The sequence below is a fragment of the Sciurus carolinensis genome, chromosome 15, assembly GCF_902686445.1.
Source record: "Sciurus carolinensis chromosome 15, mSciCar1.2, whole genome shotgun sequence".
Classification (NCBI taxonomy): Eukaryota; Metazoa; Chordata; class Mammalia; order Rodentia; family Sciuridae; genus Sciurus; species Sciurus carolinensis.
In genome coordinates, this window is record NC_062227.1 from 67,532,000 (window position 1) to 67,551,118 (window position 19,119).

Sequence of the window (19,119 nt, forward strand, 5' to 3'; positions counted from 1 at the left end):
CATAGTCTCAGGGCAGGTTTCAACACCTCTCAACAGGTGGCCTGTTACAATGAAAGCAAGTGTCACACCAAAGTCTGACTCACAGAGACGGTTATCAGCCTGCAGGAACCAAAGCATCGGACCACCTGGTTTATCTCAGCTCTCTGTCCTTTCACTAGAAGCAGATGTGACAAGAAGCTAGCAGCAAAACTCAGCTAATTGGTCAGATGACAGAACTCTCCTTAAGCAGATGGATACGGAGTCGGAGTCGAGGGGAATCCTAAGACCCAGGAGTCATCTCAAAGAGTGTGAGCTGCTTACGCCCTGATCATGCAAAGGCAAGGATGCCTGGGCGACTTTCCTGACCAAACCAACAAGCACCACTCATTGCACCATTGGAAAACCAAAATCCAACACCTAGGATGCTACGGAACAAAACTTCTGGTGTTGACAGGAAATAAATGTAACTAAAGCACTAGTGTCAAACGTGGAAATATAGCAGAACAACCCTTGAATACCACGGAGGATCAGAAAACTTGGAATGTTAAATAAGTATGCGTAGGGTATCGATTAAACAACTTTACACATCAACACACTGGTTAACGTTTCTTTAGAGGAAATTATAGATAATATAACGCTGAGTCCATGCAAGCTACTGAAACAGAATATCCTAAACAGGATCCTCATAAACAACAGAAATTCGTTTCTCATGTTCTGTAAACTGGGAAGTCCAGGATCAAGGCCCCGGCAAAGTCAGGGTCTGGCGAAGGCCCACTTTCTGGTTCATAGATGGGGCCTCTTTCCATGACCTCACATGGTGGAACGGGTGACTAGCTCTCTTAGGGTCTCTTTTATTAGGGCAGCAATCACCCAATCACCCCCAAAGGCCCCACCTTCTATACCACTGAAGTCAGAATTGGGGACAGGCAGTTAGTGTAGAAATAGGGGATCGGGTCAAATCGAGGAAATGGAGGCCGTGAAAGCCATCTGCCTCTGGAAGTTGGAGACTGCCCCTGGAAGAATGGAATGTCAAGGATCTCCAGAGCCCACTGATTACCAAATTTACCTGCCCTTATCAAGGAGCTGCTTATTAATGCCCCCTGGGCCCTTGCCTGGCTGAATCACTTTGGCTCTCCCCCTGCCCCATCCGCTTCTCACTTTTTACATCTCACCTGCAAAACCAGGCCTAGTCATAGGCAGGAAGGGGAGATAAGCGGGGAGAAAACTGGAGAACATGAGAGACCTTAACCTATAAAAGATTTAGGGTGTGCTCACTTCTGGGGACTTAAGAACATCAGCCATAGCCCCCTCCTCCCTCCTGGGAGAAGTCTGTATTAGTACTTTTAAATAAAACCTGCTTAATATGCTTGCCTTGGCGTGTTTCTCTGATGTTATACTTCAACACCCGAGGAAGCAGAACTCCTCACCAGTAAACAGTGGTATCACCATCACCCACCTTGGGGGTTGTTTCAACATATGAACTTGGGTAGACTCACGTGATCACACTGTATAAGGAATGAATGCCACATAGAGACTTTCTCCTCCGCTTGCCAAATTGTCCTCCTTCTCCTCTGAACTTGTGCCACAAGAGCCAGTACATTTCTCCTTTTGTTCTGACCTCAAGTAAACCCAATTATCTGCTACAACCCTATGTCTTAAGTGTTGGAATACTACTTTTACCTTCATTTATTTTCATTTATTTAACTCCTAACACCATCGAAATCATGTAACCTGGGAGACAACGGAATAAATAAAAAGTGCCCTGGCTCCAAGGGTCTCTCAGTCTGGAGAAGAGGCAGACCTAAAATTGACAATAATATAAGGACAGCTATGGGCACAGGCTCCAATGGATACACAAGAGGCTGTCCTGAGGCGGGACGTGCCCCACGGTGCTGCATTCAAAGGAGTAGCTGTGCTCCTCCTCTGGGCTGAGCCTTAAAGCATCACTGGGGAGCCGGGCAGCATTCCTGGTACGGAAGAAAAAAATTCCATAATGATCACTGAAAATTGAACTGGGAGTGTAGCTCAGTGGTACAGTGCTTGCCTAGCATGAGCGAGGCCAGGGTTCAATCCCTAGTATGGCAAAATAAAAAATAAAGTAATAATGGTAATGACGATGATAACAGCTAAAATCTCTTAACTCTAGTCTGTCCAGGAACTCCTCTAGGAGGCCATGTACATGATAAGTGGAATCTGAAACGATGCCCAGCATTTCATTTCTTCCTCATAACCATACACGGAGATAGATGCCATTGTCATCTCCATTCCACAGATCAAAACCTAAAGCCAAGAGTTTTAAAATAACATGCTAAGGTCCTAACCCTAGGAAGAGGAGAGCCAGGATTTGAACACAGGTCCCTCTAACTTCAGGATATCACACTCTTGTTGCCAGGCATGGTGGTGCACACCTGTAATCCCAGTGGCTCAGAAGGCTGAGGCAGGAGGATGGTGAGTTCAAAGCCAGCCTCAGCAAAAGCAAGGTGCTAAGCAACTCAGTGAGACCCTGTCTCTAAATAAAACACAAAATAGGACTGGGGATGTGGCTCAGTGACCAAGTGTCCCTGGGTTCAATCCCCACCACTCCTTCCCCCCAAAAAAGATCACACTCTTGTCAATTCGGCTGCCCCAATGGGGATCAAGAGGGCCGATCCTGAACTCAGACCTGAGTGGCATGTGGTGGAGCTGAGAGCTCGCCTGAACCATGGTCCATGATCCACCCGACCTGCAGCGTAGCTACCTGAGTCTACTCCATTCCTCTGTCTCTAACACAGGGTGAAACAACAGCAGGGGCTCAGGATCATCTAATGACTGGGTTTAGAAAGAATTTCTAGAATAGATTGTTGAACTAACCACTGCCTAGGGAGTGATTTGGCCCTTCTTTATTAAATGAGCTGGCTTCTCTTTTAAAATAGGGTTTCCAATGTGGCCAACGTCAACAGACATCCGAGCATCTTCCACGAGGCACACGCTGTGACGGGCAGTGGGAATTCAGCAGGAAACCAAAGAGACAAGGTCCTTTTTGTTAGAGAGCTCAAAACAACCTTCCCCTAACTTGACTTCTCTTATTCTGCAAAATGCCAGGAGATAACAGCCCTTGGACCCTGGCAGCAGGTGGCACCTCCAGGCAGCCCCACCCTTGTGTGGTTGTGGTGTCTCCACCCTGCTCAGTCCCACCTGACTACCCAGTCCTGCAGCCCCTATCACCCATGCTGGATCTGCACTTCAAGAGGCCCTGGGTAGTCCCTTAGCTGGCCACCAAGAGCGTGTTGGGGGCCATCAAGTGACTTTCTGAAGTGGCCCAGGACAGGCAGGACTGCTGAGTCAGCATAGCCACCCAGAACCTGGGTGCTTTGGCCTAAGAGCTCAGCCTCAGGCCAGGCAGGCAGCGGGATTTTCCCCCTAAAAGGAATATACCTCTATTCAAATTCCACTCTGCAGGTGTCCCCCAAGCCAACAAGGGAAGAGGGAGAAGAAGGATTCAAAACAAAGCATCAGATGTGGAATCTAGATTCCCACCCCACATTCTGTCTTACCCTGAATTCAAGCATGCTGATGTGGCAATTGGAAAAGTCCCCTGGCTGTGTGTGGGAAGGAGAGCCTGAGCAGGTGCTGCCCTTTCCCTCAACAGCTCAGCCAGGCAGTGACAGAAGGCAAGGTAGAGAACATCCGCACGGTGCCTCGAATGGACTATTATAGGATCATACTGACCCCAAACTCAGGCTTCCTTAGGAAGTGACCTGTCTGCTCAGCCTGCCTTGTGGGGCCAGCATGCTTAGCTGGTGGCAGCCTCAGACTCCAGCACCAGACTCTCTTGGGAATCCTCTCCTACACTCAGACCTTGGACCCACCTCTGGCCGCGCTTACAGACAGCAAATTGTCCCCAGGTTGCCTCACTCCTGCTCCTCCACAGGCTGAGCCAACTGTCCCTGCCAGAGGCTCCCTCCTGGGGCTGCAGAGCTATATCAACCTTAACCCTGAGACCTGGACTCCTTTCTCCTCCTTGGGCCTTGTGCTGTGGGGGTCTCAAGAAAGGAACAGAATAATATGCTTCCCAGCCCTTCCTGGGACTAAACCCAAGACCAGGTTTAAATACCAGGTTCGTCCCTGGACATGGAGCTTCTCTGGGTGTTTGTCACACACACAAACCCCTGAGATCTCCCTGTCCCCAACTACGGGGTCTGACAGCCACTATGGTCCAAGTCAGGACTCTGCAAACTTTCTATAAAAAACAAGATAGTGAATATTTTGGGCTATGTTGGCCATATGTAATCTCTGTCAAACACTCCGTGGTTTGGCTTTGTGGTGACATTTTTTTTTAAACAAGCTTTAAATATATAAATTGTTCCTACCAATGCCATGGGCCAGATTTGGCCCATCGTTTGGGGACACTTTCATGACATTACACTGGCCTTTCTCAAGCTCCGTGCAAGTAGGAGAATGATTTCCTCAGGAGGTTTCAGTCCAGTTGCCCCCAGGCAAGTGGCTTCCCTGGGTTATGATCATATCTTGATCCAAGGAGCCCTCTATGATCTTAATTAACTAAGAGAGACACTTGGCCTAGAGGGAACAGGATTTTCCATCAAAATATTCAGTCTAAAAAATGGAATTCCTTATCAAAATGGACACACTTGGCAATTTAAGAAATAGTAGATTCAATAACAGCCATTATACCAATCATGATTACCATCTGTTGAAGATCTTCTAAGAGCCAGATTCCGTGTGCCACTGTTCATTGGTTCATGTGCATTTTCTACTCTGCTTCCTGCAGCTGCCTGCATTGTAGATAGCACTGTAGGTGCACAACTTTTGAAATTTCAGTCTTTCTCCTTTTCTCTAGCCAAGGTCAGCTGAAGTCACTTTGTTGCTTAGGACCGAAGTACAATTGGCCTTCATCTTAAATTTGATGGGAAGGTCAAGATTCCAGCAAGTTGTCAGGAGCTGAAACTCTCAAGAGACCTCTAGCTCAGTTCCTACCCTGTCTGTTTCCTTGTACAGCTCTCCTGTTTCCCCAGCAGCTGTGGCCAAGGACCTGGAATGTGGCTCTCCTCTGTAATTTCCTTCCCTGTACATTCACCCAGTAGCTTTGTGCTGAAGCCGTCTTCACTGACGTTTTCAGACAATAAAGAGACTTGACCTTGAAATGGCACAAGGTCAAATTTATCAGTTTTTATTAAATTGGGCATTAAGCACCCCATTTTCCAAGTCTTTGGACCACCCTACCTGCTATCTGGAATTTCAACCATCTTTGGAGACTCCCACCATCTCAGGACACTCCGTAGCTCTCCACCTCTCCATCTGCAGGATCACCCACTCTGTACCTCCCAACTCCAATTTGGCTCTTCACCTTGTTCTAGGTCTCTCCCTTCTATCCATGAGTACCTTCGGGACAGTGACGGTATCACTCTGAGTACATAACTTTTGAAATTTCAATCTTTCCTCTCTCCTTTTCTCTAGCCAAGGTCAAAGAACTAAAGGGGCCTAGAGATTATTTTTCTCTTTTATTTGAATGATAATATCTCCTTTACAAAGCAGAAGTGGCCATAGGCGATTCATAACTACAGCTTTTTCCCTTGATTCCATTCTCATCCCCAGTTTATTTATGAGCAGCGGAGGCTGATGCTCAGCATCATCAGGCTGAAAGATGGCAGAGGTACAGTTCACATCCTGGCCTGAGTTACTCCATTCATTCCTACTTCAGTGGTTCTTGAACTTGAGAGTTCATGAGAATAATTCAGAGGATTTATTAAAATAGAGGTTGCTGTGTACCCCTCCCACAGAGTTTCTGACCCAGTGGGTTAGGCTGAAGGTTGAGAACGTGAATTTCTTATGAATTCCCAAGAGATGCTGGTCCAGGGACCATACCTTGAGAACCACTATAAAGGACCACGCATGGTCTGAAGCCAGGTGCTCGTGCGCATGCCTGATGGGAGATGGAATGTGGATATAAGTGGTAACTTTTGGCCTTTTTTCCAGTCTTTAAATGCTACTTCCATGGTTTCATACAATGTAAGCTTTATGTATCGTCTTGATAACAACACACTCATCTAAAGAAGAATTCCCATCTAGAGGTCTTTGGATCTGGTAGCTGATGTTGCTTTACACCAGTTTATTGTCACACTGGGGGTGGACAAACTACCATCCCAGACCACTGCCTCTTTTTTGTATAGTCTACATTGTAAGAATGATTTATATATTCTTAAATTGTTGAAAAGTTAAGGAAAGAATAATATTTAATGATACAAAAAAATTAGATGAAATTTATATTTCAGTGTTCACAAATAAAATCTTACTGGAGCCCAGTCACGTTTGTTCTTTGACACATCATTTATGGTTGCATTTCTGCTACAAAGTAGAGCTAAGCAGTTTGGACAGAGACTCTGTGACCCAACAAATCTAAAACATTTAGTACCATCTATTGGTCCCTTACGGAAAAGTTGCTGACCTCTAACGTATACTCTCCTCATTTCTATGCTAGGACTTCTCTAGTAAGATAAAGCTAATTCTCCAGATTTTCTTATAGTCAGTACACGCTGCATTTTTCTGCTTCACTTCTTCTACTCTTTAGAGCAGTTACTTGATCATCTTCTTTCTTATTTTTATGCTTTTGCAGTACTGGATTGGACCAAGGGCCTTGAGCATGCTAAGCAAGTGCTCTATCCCGAGCTATACCCCGACCCTTCCTGATTGTCTTCTGGGAGATGGTTATTGATTCTGGAATGTTTCTCATGGGCCATTACCTTTTCCTCAGTCAAAATCGCCCTGTCTGTATACAAGTTGGGGAAACAAACCTTGCAATTTTCTTGGAAAGTTTTAGTATAAACCGAAGTTGAATACAATCATTCCTTTTGTATCAGAAACCTTAATGTAAAACGTGGAAGTGGGAAATTCCCAACTCTCACTGGGAACAATTTCCTAGGGGCAGCTGTTGTCACTTCCCGAGTAAAAGCATTTTAACACATACATGCAAACATGTATGCAAAGATGATTCCTGCCTCTCACCACACGTTTAAAGAGCTTTTTGGATAGGCCACTCCTCTTTGTCTCTGACTGAGCAGGCAGTTCATGTTCGGAGCCGTGTCCTCAGTACTTGAGAAAGCATGCCCATGCTGCGGTCTAGATGTGGTTTGCCCGCAGAGGTTCGTGTGTGGGAGTCTTGGTCCTCAGTGTGGCGGTACTGAGGTGGAGTGAGCGACAAGAGGTGGAGCCTAGTGGGAGGGCGCTGTCCTTGGATGGGATTAGGTACTTCTCATGGGACCCCGGTTTGTTCTCAGGAGAGTAAACTACTATTAAAAAAAAAAAAAAATTGGAAGACAGAGGCAGGAGGATCACAAGTTCAAAACCAGCCTCGACAACTTATAAGGCCCTAAGAAACTTAGTGAAACCCTTCTTGAAATAAAAAATAAAATGAATAAAATGGGTTGGAGATGTGACTCAGTGGTTTAGTGTCCCTGGGTCTGGGTTCAGTTCCTAGTATCAGCAAGACTGGTCACTCCCCCAACTCTGGCTTCCTGACCATGTGACCTCTCTCTCACACATGCACTCCAACTGTGATGCCATCTGCCATGATGTGATACAGTCAGGGGAGGCATAACCAGAGTTAGCACCATGCTGTTTGGACTTTCCACTTCCACAACTGTTGAGTTAAACAAATCTCTTTTCTTTATAAAGTATCCTGTCTTGGGTATTATATTATAGTAACAGAAATGGACTAATATATCCAGCAATATGTTTCTTCACCCAAGAATATACAAGGGTCTATTTTGAAGTCACAATGTTTCTTTGGCCTTCTGGGCAGATAACCACATAGTCCTTATCTAGGGCCACTTACCTAGCACAAAGGCATAGACTTTGCGAAAGCCCAACCATAACCAACATTCTTTTTAAATAGAAGGCCAATTTCTTTGCCTGAGAAATAATTTTCTAGCATCTGTGTGAAAGTCTTACGTTCCGAAAATCACAGTTTTGGCACCAGAGAAAGGAAGAGCCATCTGGCTCCTCTTGGCCTCCTTGGCTTGATTCCCCAGAGCCACTGTCACTTTGGTTTGGGAGGCCTGGTATAAAGGCATTCCCCAGGCCAGGAAGAACAATAGGAGGCAGGGAATGTGTTGGAGCTTGGAACAGGAGGAAACACAAGATCATTCAAAACCCTCCCTTGGAATGACATGCCAGGACGTGTGGGAGGTCAGGGTGCAGGAAATCTGCCCATTGTCGTGCAGTGGGGAACGTCAGTGTCTAGATGGAGCTCTCTGAGCGTTCGCGCTCTTAACGGATGGCCCAGGCAGGAGTTCCCGAGTTATATTTAAAGGGACACCATTTTGCCAGTAAGGGAAGCAGAGTATGAATTTTCATAGGAAAGCAGGAGGCAGAAAGGACAACTTTGGAATAAATGCTTTGTAGAAGCTAGGTCCTTAGGGACTGGGTGTCCACAAATAATTAGCTTAGTGCATCAGTAATTAGCCACAACAGAAGACACTGCTATAAAGGATGACCTTCCCCGGCACAGATGGACAGTATAGTTTTTAGAAGACAGTTCCATTTTCCATGGACCCTGTAAACCCGCCATCTTACTTGATAGCCAGAGTCCCAAGCAGTATGGACGGAGCATGTCCTTCCTGTAGCCCCCGTAGTTGTCAAAAACTGGTTAGGACTTGGATTTCCATTTCTTTTGATGAGTTTCCTCTGGGTGCTTTCCAGACCCAGCCAGGGTTGGTTCTGTGGGGATCCAGTGGCTACAGGCAAAAGGAATAATGAGCAGATCTCATTTGCTATGACCCCACCGAATCTAAAGGACCCCCAGTTCAAACACCAGCCAGGCTCACAGGCACCATTGTGAGGTGCCACCTGCCATCTCATGTGATAATGTCTTGAATCAACAGATTGGCAAAGAAAAAATTCACTGTGGACACAGTTCTGGAGCAGGGACCACAAGTCAAGTACTTCTTAGCCTCAGGGGTCTAATTTTATCCGTGAATATTATCATGTGCATTTCTTTCCTCCTCATCCATTGACACCAAGTTTGAAAAACAACAACTTTGGTGTCACCATCGTCTCGTGGAGCAGGACAAGGAAGGCTCGCCACAGCTGTTATTGGTCAAGACTGGGAAATGGGTCAGAAGAGCAAAGAAGGGGAACATATCTCCATGGAGCATCCAAATGTGCTGGGCTAGGACTTCACAAGCAAGATGCCACTGAGTCCTCAGCACAACTCCAAACCCAGACACAAGTTCAAGGATTCCCAGGAATGAGGACTGAGGACACGGAATTGTAGCCCCCTTTAGAACACATAAACAAAGATGCACCTTTGCCAAACTTAGTGTAAAAGCAATGATTAGTCTCTGCCTTCTCAGAAAGTCTACAATGGAGCAGGAAGTATTTACGAGGAAGAACAAAAATTTTGTGAACATTCACCAAAAAAAATTTTCCTCAAGCAGTGTTTTGCAGGTGTGGGAGGTGGGGGCTGTGGATCAAACCGTGGTTTATAACTCTGACAACGGTGACTTTTGCTACTTGCCGACAGTGACTTTAAAAGCAGTAAAAAGATGGCATGAGCTGAAATAAAGCTAATACATCTTCAATGCTTATGATGTTCCCTGCATAATTTCAAGCACTTGACGTTATTAACCCATTTATCTTCTAGCAACCCTATGGGACATTTCCTATAGCAGTCCCACTTCATAGATGAGGAAACTGAGGCATGGAAAGGGTTAGTCAGCTGCCAAGTTTCATCATTAGGCCAGAGAGTAGCATAGCCAGGATTCACGTCCAGACTGGCTCTGGGTCCACCCTCTTAACAAACGCACTACTTTCCCCTCTGCATAACCGCCTTCGCAATGACATCATGCAGCACACAAACCCTACTCGACAGGCCAAACGGAACTAGAAAAGACAACTTCGACTTACTCCCTTTCTCATTCTGGAGCTAAGAAAACCTAGAGAGACTGCTGTCAGCGCCAGGTGACATGTGAGACATATGTCTAATTGAAACAAAATGTATCTTTTAAAACCAACTGCACAATTCTCCTAGCAGAGTTCTAAATATAGGCAAGGGTTCATAGTTTAGTTGCAAATGACCAGAAGAAGGAACTAGTAAAAGTAAGCTGATTTCCATCAAAATGCATTCTGTCGTCTTGTATAACTAATTAGAACAAAAAAAATTTTTTTAAAAAGTAAGTTGAATCTGGCAAGTGAGTGTCCTGCTTTATGTTGCAGTTGGATTCCCCCTTTTAAAGGGATACAGAAGACACTCCTGGGTAGAGTAAATATTGACGTTGCTTGCTCGTCCCCCTGTGTTAAGGAGCGGATGCCGTGCGCATCGTGGAGTATCCTTAGCGGGACATCATGCATCTAGTAGCATCCAATGGCCCCTCCTCAAGACTTGATCCAGAGATGAGTCTGGGTCCCCAGACACAATGCACCCCAGAGTCCGGACCTGCACGTGCAGAGCTGGGAGGCAGCCAACCACACAGAGGGACAGGCAAGCGTGCCCAGAGCAATCCCTGGGCATCCCTACTCCCCCACTCTCAAAACATGGAAGGGTGTCCCTGCCTTCCCTTCTGGAGCAGCATAGGGGGTCTGAGTGAGCAGTGACAGATGCTGTAGTGAAATGGATTCAGAAGGCGAGGCGGGTAGTTGAGAATTTTTTCATTCTTTCTTTGTCTGTATTGTTCCTTTCTGAGGTAGGCACAAGCTTCCAACATAGAAGCGATGTCTCCTTGCTGGGCAGGGTGGTGCATGCTTGTGACTTGGGAGGCTGAGGCAGGAGGATCCCAAGTTTGAGGCCAATCTCAGCAACGAAGTGAGGCCCTAAGTAACTTAGTGAGACCCTGTCTCAAAATAAAAACAAGAAGTGTCAGGGATGTGGCTCAGTGTTAAAGAGTCCCTGAGTTAAATCATCAGTACCAAAAAAGAAAGGGGGAGGAAAGGAGGGAGGGAAGAAAGGGAAGAGAGAGAGAGAGGAAGGGAGAGAGAGTTACTTCCTTGCCACAGAAAACAGTCACATGGAGGGGTGCTGCCAAACAGAAGGCGGCTGAGCAGAGCAGTGGCCAGTGAGCTGTCCACAGTAATGTGGGCCAGCAGGCGGCAGGGAGGGGCTGCAGCCCGACTGAGTGCAGACCCCGCTACCCTTCTCTCTGACAGCGCCTGCGTCCTCCCTTTCTCCCCTGCTCTCAGCAGAACCACAGAGAACTTCCTGCCCGGCCGCCCACGGGCCTGCCTTCAGCACGTCTGCTCAGCGGTAGCTTCACCACTGGGGTCAGCGTCTGAGCACCACTACTCACTCACCACCAGGAAGGCTTCCTAGGGTCCCTGGCTCTGAGCTAATGCCCATTGTCATTGCATGAGGTCCCCAAAGAAAGGAAGAACGAATGACTCAGCTGTCAAAATGGTCCTTCCACTGCCTGCCACTGCCCCCTGCATCCTCCACGCTGGAAGGCTTTAGCTGGTTTACTGGACAAGGTCAACCGAAGTCCACAGATCACCCATTGCAACAGCATCCTGCATGCCTGTCAACACGTGCAAATTCCAGGCATGTCCCAGACCTCCTATGCCTGGGGATAGGTCGCGGGTATCTGCAATTTTGGCCAAAAGGACCATCAGACTGGAGAGCCATGCTCCAAATAGCTTCAGTTCTAATGGGACGTCATCCCTGAACAGACACATGGTAACGGAGGGGAAGGCCCGACGGAAGGAAGGCACCCTGGTGTGGGGCTCCTGGGGCTCCCTTCCCCATAGGGAGCAGCTGTGCCCTGGGCCTAAGGGCCGGTTCCTCCTCGCATCAGTCCTTGAGTCTGTATTTTCTTATTTGTGCATCAGGAAGTATCAGCCTTGCCCTCTGCTCTTAACTCCTTCATGGAGGGGACTTGAGGGTGCCAAGGGCAGACTGGAGGCCTCAAGGTATGTGCAGCTGGGTGCCCCAGGTGGAGGGGTGCCAGGATCACACATTCCAGAGAGAACTTTTAAAAATTATTAACACATATTAATTGCACAAGTGAATGGGCTTCGCTGTGACCTATCTATACATGTGTGGTGCCTTGACCTTATCTATGCTCTCTTCACCTTCTCTTACCCTCCCCTTCTCCTCTCTCTCCTGGTCCCTTCCCATTTCCTAATAGTCCCTCCTCTACTTACTGGTTGCTTATTTTTTAAGACAGAACTGCTTACTGAACTCCTTCCAGACAGGCCAGATGGGGTTAGACTGAGGAGCAGGCACAGGTGGTGGTAAAGAACCCAGCAGAGAATGGGTGGGATCCAAGTGCCCAGCGCTGCCTCAGAGATGGAGGCAGCCAAGGGAAAGGAGACCCTTGGGCACTGGCATTATGCTCTGCAGTCTACCCTGCAGAACTGGGACCCGTATCAGGAGCAGCACTGGGCAAGGGCAAGGAGCCTGGCAACTGAGACACAGACCCCATAGAGGGAGGCAGCCACGGCACCTCACCTGGGCCTGGCTCTCTGCCCCGTTCCCCACATCCTCTGTTGCTCTCCACATTTGCTCCGGTCTCATAGCCCAGAACTTGTGGAAGGTGAATCCATCCAAGGATCCAGATTCTGAAGGAAGCCAGCAAATATGTTCATGGATTATGCTGTCCTTCCAAGGAGGACATGGTCATGCTCTCCTCAGCCTGATGTATGAGTCTGCTAGAGCTGCTATAACAAAGCACTGCGACTAGGGGACTTAAACCAGTAGAAATCCAAGTTCAGAATCCAAGTGTCAGCAGGGTGGTGCCTTTTGGAGGTTCACAGGGAAGGATCTGTTCCCTATCAATCCCCTAGCTTCTGGTGGTTGCCAACAATCCTTGGTATTTCCTGGCTTATAAATACAGTGTTCTAATCCCTTTCTCTATCTTCACATGACCCTCCTCCCAGCATGAGGTGTTTCTTGTCCTCTTCTTATAAGGACACCAGTCTTACTGAATTTAGGGCCCAACCACTGTAGTATAACACCCGAATTTGATTATATCTACAAAGACCCTTTTTCTAAAGTCACATTCACAGGTCCCAGAGGCTAGAACTTAAACGTATCTTTTTTGGGGGGACAAGTCTCTCCCATCTCACTTGGATAACCACGGGAGGGATCCAGTGTGATTTCTGCAAATGTTCAGCAACCTTCTAAGATGTTATTTAATCTCCCTGGGTTATGGTGTCCTCTTTTGGAAAGAAAGGTGCCATTAGACAGCTCTTCCAGGCTTGGTGGTCTTTGAATCTGCTTTCTCCTCTAGTATTTCCTCTGCTTCCTCCTCAGATTGGAAACCCACTTCCTGCCCTGCCTCCCTCTCTCTCAGTTCTCCTCGTGAGTCTGAGAGCTGAGAAAGTTTTTGTCAAATGCTGCAGATCCTGCACTCAATTTCTGGTGTAACAACAGAATAAACAGGCTTTGTAGCACACAAATCCCCTGTCCCCCTCCTGGCCTGACAGCCACATGCCCCTAGCCCATCACAGGCCTTTTGTCCCGCTCCCTCCCCGACCAGCCTGAATGCCCCTTTGATTTATTTTTACTTCCCATTCTCTCATGCCCTACCTACACAACCAGATTTCCAGTCTCTCTTTCCACCCACTGTTTAGCCGCCAGTCAGCTCAAGTACTCTATTTTCTGCCTTTGTACCTACAAACACCTTTGTTTATATAGAACACACAGACTTTGGCTTCTTGTCTACAGACAAACTGTCCGTGGCTGCAGGTGTTGTAGAGCCAGTTCCAGGCTGACGGGAAGCCCACGTTTTAACCAACCAGTGCCGCTGCTGACCGCCCTGGCGTGACTGTCCTGCCCTGGGCCTCAGTTTCTCCTGTGGATAATGAAGCAGTAGGACTCAGGGATGGTAACAGGCTCCCAATGAGTAAAAGGGAAGACAGGGTACTTTAAGCACACCCCTGCCAACCTCACGTTCGACCCCCTCGTCCCCAAGATTGAACAGGGACAACAGGACTCCTCCAACTGCGAGGATAAGGCCAGGGCTTGTTTCTGATTTGTACCGCACATTCCTCCAGCATTGAAATAAAAACTACTCAGGAAAAATACCTTTTTTTCTGAGTTCTAAGGATCAAAACCCAAGGCTGCAGGAGCTTGGAAGAAGCGCAGATTCTTGCACTGAAAGCAGGGCCCTAGCCATCTGACTCTAAATGTAAGAGAGATTCTCTGGGCTGCTTTGTCAACTGCTTTGAGACAGTGCTCCATAGTGAGTGGTGAGGGCAAGATGTCTAGAGAGCGGCAGTGTTTACCTTGGTAACTGGGACCAGAAGATCAACGAAGACGCAGCCCTTCAAGAGTGTGAGCAGCAAGAGGCCATTCAAGGAAGGAGGGCGGCAGGTCCCAACCCCTTCCCAACAAATGTGACCATGAAAGAAGGGATCCTAGTTCTTTCTGCATCCCAGGCCCTTGGCTGGGCACATAAACGGGTGAGGTCCTGTAGGCTTCCCACCCCTGGCAGCCACCATCATAGCTGTAGCTGAGGAGGAAGGGGAAGCATCCCCAGATACCCGGCTAACAAGAAGCCCAAGATTCCAGCCCCACTGGCTCTCCACGGTGTGAGGGAAGCACAGCAGTGTGGTGGCCTTGAAGGGGCAACAAGTTTCAGCCAGCAGTGTTGTCTTTGTGCTGGTGGGAAGTTGTGCATGTTTGCCAGGGAAAGTGGAAGGACTCCAAGGTCTAGAGGAGGTCAAGGTCACAAGGAGGGCTCTGATTTCCCAAAACTAAGGGGGAGGGATGGAAGGGAGGTGAAGAATAGAGATGTCTCCCCTCTTGCAAGGGCTTGCCAACAGCCTCACACTTGGTCTTTCCCACTGCCTCGGGATCGCCTGCTATGGTTTGGATGTGAGCTGTCCCCCGAAAATCCTGCTGATAAAGGAATCTTCAGAGGTAAAGTGATTGAATTGTGAGAGCTATGATCTAATCAGTCCCTTCTAGTTTGAATGGATTGACTGGATGGTAACTGTAGGCAGGTGGGGTCTGGGCGTGTGCTGTGGAAGGGTTCATTTTCTTTGAGGGTCCTCTCCCTTTCTTTGCTGGCCACAGTGAGCTGAGCAGTTTTCCTCTGCTACACCCTTCTGCCACCATGTTCTGCCTCACCTTGGGCTCAGAGCCATGGAGTCAACCATCTGTGGGCTGAAACTGTGAGCCTCGATAAGCATCCCCTCATCTAAGTTGCTCTTGTTGGGTATTTTGTCACAGCAATGACAAACTGACTAACACCGCCTCTTCTCTAATAGGGGCAAACCAGTGAGGTTTCCCCATGGCTTTGTTGCTGAGTCATGGCCAAGGTTGCCTAGAAAGGCTCAAGCATCAATGACTCAGTGTTCCTTCCTTTCTTCTTCGTTCCACCAGCTCTTGATAACCCAATTCAAGAGTTCAGTAAAAAAGGAGGAAGAACAACACAGACACAGAAGGGGCATAACCTGAGGCAATTTGGGTACGAAAAACTTGGGAAAAAATCTATTACAGTCTTGTTTTCAGTTTCTCTGCCATCAAAGTGCCATCTTGGTCATCATTAACAGAACTTTAGAGCCCCGGGGTCACACATATTATCACCAAGTGTCCTACACACAATGATAGACCTGGTGGACGCTGCTAGCTCCACCTCAGAGAGACAGCACCCAACCTATCTGAGTTCCATGAAGAAAAATAGTCAAAGACCCACTGAGTAACGGCAAACATTCTAGAAATTCTGCTTTCCAGCAGTGGGCTAAGGCACCTTGCTTGGTCTAGAGCAATAAAAGTCAGGAATTTAAAGTATCTTCTCTTACTTACCCTGGAGGGTTCCGGAACTCTTTCTTTTTGCTTTTTCATAACTGATTTTACTTATAGAAATAAGTGGCACTATAAGCCCTGAACAGCTCCTTACCAGTGTTCTTTTCTCCTGGGATTTGAAGTGCTAACTCGGTATGGTTTCAGGCTCTGCAAAGTAATCAGAAACTTAGAGAGTTTTCTTTCTCTTCAAATTTACCAGGGAGAGAGAGCGACTTAAATGCCATTTCATTATCTCAATAAGATGGCAGCAAATATGTTCTGTAACCAAGAACACACTCACAACTAGTTTCTCTTACTAGAAAGCTTTCCCTTGGAATTTGAATAAAACTTCCAAGTTCAAACACTCTGCCTGATCTTATTAGACAATCCTGTGCTAAATGGTCACTTTTTAAGACCAGTGACAGTTGGAATTCATCATTCCTTTGAACAATGGGTGGAGGTAGAAAAGAGAGGAATTTGGCACAGGAGATACCCCCAATTCCTGTGAGGCCTCACCCATGCTGGACCCCTCTGGGATACTTCCAGATGGGAAGAAATGGGTTGACAGTGTGCAAGTCATCTTTTAAAGAGGACAACACCTGCTCCAGGCCCCAAGTCATTGAGAAGTACACATTAAACCAGAATCTCATTACAGCTGTCAGAATTATAATGATTGACAGCTAAGAAATCTCATTATGCATGTCTGCAGGAGTGCAGCAAAGCTTTGATTAATATTTAGGTGTTCACATTTGCAGAAGCAGCATTTTTATTTGCACTTAAGGAATTTTTGATAATGCTCAGACCCAGCACTGAAACCCGGTAATGTGCTGAGAATGAGGCCACTGCCATACAAAACCAAGATGTATTTTGTTGAGTTTCTTGCTCGACTCTGGTTTCCCTTCTCTGAGGCAAAGAAGGAGCCCAACAAAAGTTATTCAGCCTGTGATTCAAGCCAGGTGATGACACAGACTTGCTCTTGACCTCTGAAAAGCATTTCTAACTTCTTATGTCTAATAAGACTCCATGGCAGGTGGTTTTAAGATAGTAAATCAAAGCGCCATGTTTATTTTCAACCAAGAAGGGTCACATCTACACATTTGGTTAAACAAAACTCTAGTTATGAGGATATCAGCTTATGGTAAATAAAGATATTTCCACTTTATATTTAAAATCAGTGGTGACTCATATTGAAAAATTAGATTCTTTTTCCAAACTACTCTTTTGGCAGAGTGTGTGGTACTGCTGGATCACAGGGCCGTGAGTTCCATTCATTGGAATGGGTTTTGGAAACAATGACTGTGTCGGCTATTGAGCTAAATAGCCAAACCCAACGCGCCATGCTTTGTGTTGATTCTGGAGCTACCATGCTGCAAACCTTTTCTCCTTTTTACTACTGTTAAAATAACCAGTAGAGAGTGTTTTATTTTACCAATGCCCATTCCAAATAAAGATATTTTTGAAGTTCAATATTGGGAGTATTTCATTCCCATCAAAAATTTTCCAAGTGGGGGCACTTTGTGGAAATTGAATGTTTGATGAAGCCTCTGGGATCAGGAGCTGCCCTCTGTATTAGACTCTTAGCAGGGATAAGGAGCACAAAGTAGATGTGAATGAAGCTCTACTGAAAAAGACCTGCTTATTCTATTAGTCTCAAGACACATAGATAATTATGGAAAGCTTGAAAATCTCCAAAGCCACAGCTGTCTCTTCCTGCAATACCCACCCAGCTAAAAATTATGAATGAGGAGGAAGCACCACTGGCAACTGTGGAGTCTGCAGGGCCCTGAGGACTGTCTGAAGGTCATGCACCAGGACACAGTAGCTCCAGATTCCATCCAAAGTGTCACAAACCAGAGCCCTGTACCCCATTCCTACACAGAGGAGAGGACACTACAGGAGACCCTGGTGAGACAAATGACCAAGAAAATAGGGTCCCCTGGAAGCATCGAATGCCATTTCCAAACCCCCAAACTGAATATGATAATTTCAAGGTTAGCAATTTTTTTTTTTTTTTTAGCTTTTGACTTTTTATTATTCAAAGAAGCTTCATTTTTTATTTGGCTTTCTGACTCTGTGCTTGTGCCTTCAACACTTTCACAACGATTTTCTGTTCCTCAATAAGGAAAGCACGCTTGATCCTGTCACGGACACATTTAGCACACATGGAACCACCATAGGCCCTGCTGACATGGTTTTTTGTTTTAGACAATCTCATAAGGACTTTGGGTCTCACAGCACGAACCCCTCGAAGTCTGCCTGGGCACACAACACATGCAGATTTGGTGTTTTCCCAACCAAGGTGCTTTCCCAACCTTCTTTGTATAAAGGTACACGATCCTATTACCAGGGCTTCGAGACAGCCTAGTTTTGTTAGAGTCTGTATTGTAGGAAAGCCTACGACGGTATGTCAAACGCTGGACCATTCTGAGTGCCTCTAGACACCGTCCCTGGAAGAGGAAGAAGGTTAGTAATTTTTAATATATTTGCAGTCACAGTGGCCACCACCTGAGACTTTCTCTTGAAGTTCTAATATTCATAAACAGTGTTGGTAATGGGAAGGCCACTACAGCATGTTCCCTATAAAATGCATAAAGGAGAACATTACCAAAGTCACACAAAGATGTAGATGCCAGGGAAGCCCTTCCAAATAGGAGTAACTATCAGTCTCTCTTAGGACAAGAGATTAGATTGTGTCTTAGAAAATTAAATTCCTAAGTCATGGCTCTTCCAGGTCATTTGCTAAGGGTGCCCAAGAATAGTCTTAGCAAATAGTCAAAGCCAGGAAAGTTAAATCTACAAATGCCGAGGGTCTAGTTTGTATATTTACATTGGTTGGTCTATTTTGATTAAAATCTAGTAACTAAAGTTCATGTAAAGTGAGAACACAGCACGAAACCTTAGAAATAGAATGAAATTTGGAGGTAAGCTTTACATATGAGTCTTTGGACACAGCATTTGACCTCCCTTAGCCTTAGTCTTTTCACCAGGAAAAGAGAGCCAGTATATAATGTCTACTTCTCCATGTCACTGTGAAAACAAAGGCAACATTTGGCACTGAAATCCTCCTGGAAGAACTTTTTGATCCAGGAACCAAAATCCCCCTGGCTAACAGTGACTGGCATACAACAGGTGTCTAATAAATGTTTGTTGAGTGACTGACAGAACAAATTCCACTATTTATTGTAATGCTGATAGTACTGTTGTGTTCTTAAAAGTTTATATAGTTCTTAAAGGAACCATGTCAAGAGAGAAGCAACCCAGACATTGGAAAGATGTGCACCATTTTAAGTCTTTGTATAGTAATTCATTTAAATAATATCCTCCTCCTAGGAGTCTCAAGATCTTTCCAGGAATTATATCACTGATCACAAATTCTCCTGATAAGAAAGTGAGCAAGAAAAAGGCATGCTTGCTACAGCTGCTGC

The 19,119-nt window shown here is 46.3% G+C and overlaps 1 pseudogene; it reads right to left on the bottom strand.

The window, feature by feature from the left end:
* Positions 1-17,711: 17,711 nt before the first annotated feature.
* Positions 17,712-18,144, bottom strand: LOC124965685 (60S ribosomal protein L34-like; annotated as a pseudogene).
* Between the last annotated feature and the right edge of the window lie 975 nt (positions 18,145-19,119).